The 6,578-nt window shown below is 50.2% G+C and overlaps 1 protein-coding gene across 2 annotated transcripts in view; it reads left to right on the top strand.

The window, feature by feature from the left end:
* Positions 1-345: 345 nt before the first annotated feature.
* Positions 346-6,578, top strand: part of ERI3 (ERI1 exoribonuclease family member 3) — a 97,065-nt gene continuing 90,832 nt past the window's right edge. The window contains exon 1 of one of the 2 annotated variants that reach the window (XM_085232375.1): positions 346-487. The gene's annotated coding sequence lies outside the window, so the exon portion shown is untranslated. Of the gene's footprint in view, positions 514-6,578 lie in introns of both variants that reach the window. The other variant, XM_085232374.1, reaches the window with a different exon arrangement.

Genomic DNA, 6,578 nt, shown 5'->3' with positions numbered 1-6,578 from the left:
CTTGTGGACCTGCAGTGACAAAATGGGGAAATACGTGGGACTTCGAGACAAAAGAGACCCGCGGCGGTCCCTGCGGAGGACACGGGAGAGGGCACTTGTGGACCCGAGGAAAGCGGCCGCTGGGGAGGAGGGTGACGGCTGGTGACGCAGCGTCGCCTCACCCCCGGGGTGCGAGGAAGCGTCCCGGTGCCGTCAGGAGGCGGGGAGGGCGGGGTGGCCGGCGGCGGCCGGAGCCGTCCCCGCGAGGGGGGCGGACACGGTGACACAGCGGCGCCGAGACGCAGCCACGCGGCGGGACCGGGCAGGGGGGCGGCGCGGCGGCGTCGAACTACGACCCCCGGCGTGCCCCGCGCCGCGGCCGCGGCTTTGCGCCTGCGCAGAAGGGCGCGGTGGGGAGGAAGCCCCGCCCCCGGCGGCGGCAGGCGGCGCTGCGGTTGGCTGGCGGCGCCGCCGCTCAGAGCGGGGTCGGGGGTCAGAGTGCGCGGAGGTGAGCGGCGGCGTTGGGGACTCGTGGTGCGGAGCGCGTGCGGGGCGGGGGGGCACAGCCGGCCCGGGGCGGCCCCGGCTCGGGCGGGGGGGCGGGAGCGGGGCGCGGCGCCGCCGGGCCGCGGGCGGCGGCGGGGCCGGGCCGGCGCGGGGGCCGGGCGGGCCCGGAGGGAGGCGTGGGGCCGCCGTGGCCCGGGGCGGGGGGTGGAGGCCCGGCTCCGGGGGGAAGCCGCGGCCCGGTTCTACGCGGCGGCGGCGGCGGGGCCTGCGGGGGGGATGAGGCTGCGCCGCGGCCGGGAGCGGGGCGGGGAGCGCGGCTCGGGGCCGGGGAGGCGAAGCGGCGGGGCCGGGGGAGGCCGCGAGGCCGGCGTGGGGCGGCGTGGCGGAGCGTCGGCCGCTCGAGGCCGGGCTCCGGCTCCGCTCCCCACCGCTCCTCAGGCGTTCGGCGTCGCCGCGGCCTCCGCTGCCCGGGCCGGGTGGGAGCGGCCGCTGCCGGAGCCTCGGGAGGGGAAGCGGCGTGCGCTGCGGGGCGAGCCCGGGTGGGATGTCGGGGGGGGCGGGTAGGGGCGGTGGGGGGGCGGGAAGGTGGGGGTTCTTCTTGTGGGATGGAAGCGGCCGTCTTTCGGACCCAGAGCCTCTGAGGCGAACTTGGAGGGGCTGCTGGGACTGTTTGCTCGTCCCTTGCTGGCAGGAGGCATTTTTTCTCCCGTTCTTTCTTTGCTGCTGCCCCGTTACAGGTGTTTTCTCTAAAGTGAGACACGTGAAATGATGATATCCTTTTTTCTTCGTGTTCTGCCGTTTGCAAGTCTGTGTCTTGTGGATTTACGTGGTCTTTGCTGGCCTATTTGCTGAAGTCTGGCACTTATTTTACCTCTTCTGCGCTTGCTCCACTTTCTTATTGAGCTTTGGTCCCGGTAGTGGGTGGATGGATGAATGGATAGCTGCTGCTTGACCTGAACTCTAAGTGTTCTTCCAGCTGCAGCACCGGGAGCAGGGGGTTCTGCCCTTGGTTAGTGCTTGTGCTGTGCTTTCGGAGAAGTGTGCAGGGCATGGCCCATTGGGTGCTGCCAGGCAGTTGTTTATAGATGTAACTTTGAACGGTAACTTGACTTTATCATTGAATTGCTCTTTGCAGCGTTGTGGCATCTCATCACTTTAGTATAAAGTTGGCATATGAGTTATTATTCCTAGAATGAACTATTCTTAAAATAAATAATGCCTTAGAAATCTAGTTGGTTATTCTTCATTGTGTGGGCTTGGAAAGTTGGATGTCAGATATTTTTGTTTCTCTTTTGAAGTACTGAGTTCTCTTTTTGCTGCTGAATGTTGATGTTAATTTACTGTGTGGACTAAATTTCTATCTTGTTTCGAAGCGTGGCCCTTCTGTGCTTCTTGTTTCTTTCAAATTTTGGGTTGCTCTACATGAACAACATTTTTGTTTTCTAAAGGGGAAAAAAAAAAAAGAATGTGTAGCCAAACAGACTTGAGTATTACCGAAATCCAGAAGAAACCCATTAAAGCCTTAAAAAAAAATAAAAGCAAAAAAACCAACATGCCAGTGTGTTTGATGCTAAATAAAGAAGTCCTTGGGTTGTGTACACGCTGAAGTGATTTTATGTGACCTTAAGTTTCCGCTCTGCTGTTGAGAGATACTTAACTTCAAATGGATCTCTTTGTCTTAGTTTTTTTCCCCCTTAAATTTTGGAAGTAGACTTCTGGAAGATACAGAAATGCATAAAGATTTTGCTGCTGTATTTGACCCATTGGCCTCCTCCCAGTAAAGGGCAGGGAGGCTACAGGTGGTGCTCAGCTGTAGGACTGGCTGTGGTGGCTGTGCTCATGGGAGAACATGGCAGACCACGTAGTGGCTGTGTGGCTTTCATGTGTCTGTGGATCTGAAGTGCATGTTGTGGCTGGAAACGTTCATCCTAGCGACTGCTGGTGTTTTCCTCTAAGTGTAATAGACTGATAGCATGGTGCAACAGCAAGCAGGGGAATGGGGGGAAAAGAGGACAAGCTGTTGCATACAAAGCGTGTGCTAGAGCAGCAGTGCTGACTGCTGCTGCCAGATCCCATTTGGCAACTTTCCCCTAAGAGTGCTACCTATGCTGATCGAGTGCCAGCTGAATGGTTGTGCTTTTTCCAGTCACATTGCACAAGTAATGACGCCTCACTCCCAAATAGCTTTTTTTTTTCTTTTAAATTAATAACTTTGGTTGTATTTGTTGCAGTTGTGCTTTCTTCTTTAATTTTTATCTTCCTAACAACTTCCCTGGCTGGTTTTCCAGGGTCGCTGAGACTGGGCTGTTTGGAAAGCCTCTTGTAGCTGCTCCCTTGCTTGACAGGGGGGTTGGAGATTCATGATCCTTGAGATCCCTTCCAACTTGGGCCATTCTGTGATTTGCCCATCCAACAGGACAGACCTTGGGCAGAGTTACAGATTTCTGTGTTATTAAAAATAATAATAATAATAAAAACATTTCTAGAGTTCATTTGTGAAGATCAGCTGTGAGAGTATACAAGCAATGTCAGTGTTGGCTCCCTGCATTTGGACTGAGATTCGTTTGGCACTCTTAAATATTAACTTTCACATTAATTTTTTTTCAGCTAAGAAAGGTGGTTAAGTGGTTTGAGCAACTGAGGTACTCGTGTATGAAAATCAAGTAATTGTGCGTGCTAGATTCCATTAAACAAAGGCCAGCCTGGTGTTTCTCCTTTCCGCAAAATTAGGCCAATAAGCAGTAGCAGTTTTTTCCTGACTGCAGGCATAGCTACAAGTCTTACTTTTGGTACTAGGAGCACTGAAATGCCATAAATTTCAGAACTCTTTCCAAAATCCAGGGCTGGAAAAGTTTGGATGAAAACTAAGATGTGTTGTTTTTTGACAGTGAACTGATTGACCTTTGGAACAAGCGGTCTGAAGGTAGTGGGGAGCCTCTGTGTTGGATTCTGCCATTCAAGGCCAGAAACTTTTCCGAAGGATGCTCGAGCCTTTGGGCTCAATTCAAAAGTAACGAAGTGGAAACTTTATGGCCTGCATTACATGAGGTTCAGACAGGATGGCCCAGTGGGCTTTCTGACTTCTGCGTTTTACGTGTTTATGCTGCTAGAGCCAAGATGCCTTCTCCATGTTGTGTGCCCTGTCACGCCATCCCAGCCATAGGTAGCACGTGGTCAGGTGCGTGGCTGAGCAGCTCCACTGGCTCATCTCCCTCCTGCCTCTGCCAGTGTGGGTGCATCCCCTCCTCAGGGCTTTGGCACTCATCCAGCCCATCCCCAGGCTGTTTCGTCTCACTAAGCCGGCAGGAAACTATCTTGTTTTAATTGTGTTTTATTCTGGCTGCATTAGCCATTTTATGGGTTCCTGTGGTTGAATCTGCACACAGCGAGGCCTGACTAGCTCAGAGCTGGTGTCAGATGATCAGCAGGAAAATAAGAGCGAGAGGGAATATGGGCCTGCCTCCTTCTGGCCTCTGAGAGCTATTGGGCTGGTTAACCCTGCTGTGTGTAGGTTCACCCCAGGGCATGTTCTTATGGCTCCCACGCTGAGATGGAAGACTGGGCTTGAGGTTTCTGGATCTCTTAACTCTGCTCCTTGATGCTGAATCTGCTCTTCTGCTGTGACTTGCCAATCTTCTGTTGTATACATCTCTGCTGTTGCTGCTTGTTTTAATATTTGTCATTTTTCTCTTCTGCATTTATTGTAAGTGACCAGTCCTTTACCAAGCAGAGCTTCTTCCAACTTCAACTTAGCTCTTTTTGTCAGTCCTCTTGGAGAAGGTTTAAAAATACCCAGCAAAACCTGTCTTAAGAGACCAGTCGAGGAGGTGACGAAAGTGGGTTGCCTGGCAGAGGTGGCCTAATAAAATCAAAGTGGAATTGTGCTGTGTGTCTTCGGGAGCACTTCTGGGTGGTCTGTGTGGTACGGGTGTCCCCGTGTCACCCCGTGTGCCAAGGTGGGTTGGTTTCCCAGCTTCATAGGCTGCGGTGTCCTCGGGAAGGACTTCCCTTTGCCTCAAATCACCTAAGCCATCGTATCTTTCACTCTGAGAGATTCTGGTGTTTTGACGTGACTCAGGCCTTTGCCATGGCAGCTGAGGAATGCAGCAGGAAGAGCGAGCTGAAGGAATGGCAGAGAACTTTCTTAACCCAGGAGTGCCCTCCATCTCGTAATCAGCCCTTCTGTGTTCACTTGCTTCTCCTGTAATGCCCAGGCAGGGGACGCGATGAGCAGGTTGGTTTTAATTCAACCACCGAGATGTGCATCTCTCTCAGATGAGTATTTTGCCCTGGAACCCTCATTCTTTGTTGTTACCCTCCTGCACTGCATCACGTGTAAGTTTAGACTGTAAGTTCTTGAGAACAGGGACCTCTGCGTGCACAGTGGGGAGAGCCTGGGCACAGTTCTGCAGAGCGGAATAATTAATACCGAGTTGTGGCTGTTGATGAGTAATGCTGGGACAACACAGAGCATCCCGGGTGCTTTGGGAAAGTTACGTTATGAGTTTTCTGAAACGTGGGTTTGGTTGTCCACCAGTGCTGCAGACAAACCCAGCCAGAAATGGAGCGCTGTCATGAAGCTATACTGGAGTAATGGTCAAGGGATGATGCTGTGAGGTTAACGCGTTAAGGAAGAGAACTTACCTGTCTACGATCATGTTACATTATTAAAATGGTTGTAAAAGCTTTGTGTTTTGTTGTTTGTTTTACTGTATGTATTTTATTTTATTTTTTGCAAGTTTGGGCAGCAGTGGATAAGCTGAGCTGGTTTTGTGCTTGAGCCTCCTTTCCTGTCTCCCAGGCTAGCCAGGTGTTGTCATTTTTTGGACTCCAGTCCCTCCAATGAAATATTTTATTTTAGGTTAATGCTGTTGTTTTTTATAAAGTTCTCTCTATTGTTCTTCAGTTACATCTTCATACAGCTGAAATATGGTCTCACAGTTGACCTCTGAGTACACATTTGAGCAGCTCCCAAATTGGAAGTCTTCCTTTTTTTCTTTTTATCGTATTCTGTTCCAGGAGCTGCTAAACATATGCAATGTTATTCTACAAAATACATCTTTATAGCCCTGTCTTCTTATCCTTTATATTCATGAACATAAGTCAGTAAAATAAGACGAGTCTGACTTGCATCTTGGACTGCTTTTGGTGGCTCTAGCCTTGAGTTCAGCTGTCTGCCAGAGAACAGCAGTCGTAGTTGCCTGTGTCTGGGCTTTGCTCAGGAAATAAACTGACCCATATTACTGTCAAAGCTTCCTTGCTTAATTTTCTTTCTTATTTTTTCAATTTTTGTTTGCATTAGTCTCTAGTTTTTTATAAATTTGTTTTTTATATATATATATACACACACACACACACACACACATATACATATATATGCATACATACATATATATAGAAATATATATGTATGTATGTTATGATAGGATCATTTTACATTTAGCATGTAAGTGGAGGCTTTCTAAAATACATCCTTTAAGGTTGGTGGGGCAACGCAAGCAGAGTTTGTCTTTTCCCCTCTTTTGTCTCCATCTACAGTGGGGAATATTTTGGGGTTAGAAGCAAGGAGAGATGCCTTCTTTTGCTGCCAGGATTTTAATTAGATTTAGTTGTAAGAAAAAATTAGTGTTCATTGCAGAGAGCCTGTTGAGCTCAAGTTCCCAGGCTTGAGGTTCATTACTATCTCACCACTGGTGGATAGGTGTTACACAGCACCTAATGCTAACTTTATCTTCAGCTGAAACCCACCAGACATGGCCCTTTTCTGTGTTATTGGGTGTTGCAACTGTAATGTGCTGTCACGGTTTCCTAGGGCTGTGTACAATCTGTCAAAACAATTCCTGCAGTCCAGCTGCAGCTCATGGTCCCCTTACATTTCATATATATCTGTGCAAGGAATTGGAGCTGTGTGATATGAAATACTAACCCAGTAGGCTTGGATGCCAGATGTGGCAGTTTGCACTATCTGAGATGATAATCTCACCCTCTGTGCATGAGAAGTATAGGCGTGCTTTTTTGCTTAGGTGTAGAAATGGGATCATGCAACCTGGATTTATGTGCACAGAGCAGGGTTTCTGGTTTCTGAAGCTGCA

The sequence above is a fragment of the Meleagris gallopavo genome, chromosome 10 (assembly GCF_905368555.1).
Source record: "Meleagris gallopavo chromosome 10, MGAL_WU_HG_1.1, whole genome shotgun sequence".
Taxonomy (NCBI): Eukaryota; Metazoa; Chordata; class Aves; order Galliformes; family Phasianidae; genus Meleagris; species Meleagris gallopavo.
Note: the sequence above shows the minus strand (reverse complement) of the source record. Positions and strands in the feature narration are given on the sequence as shown.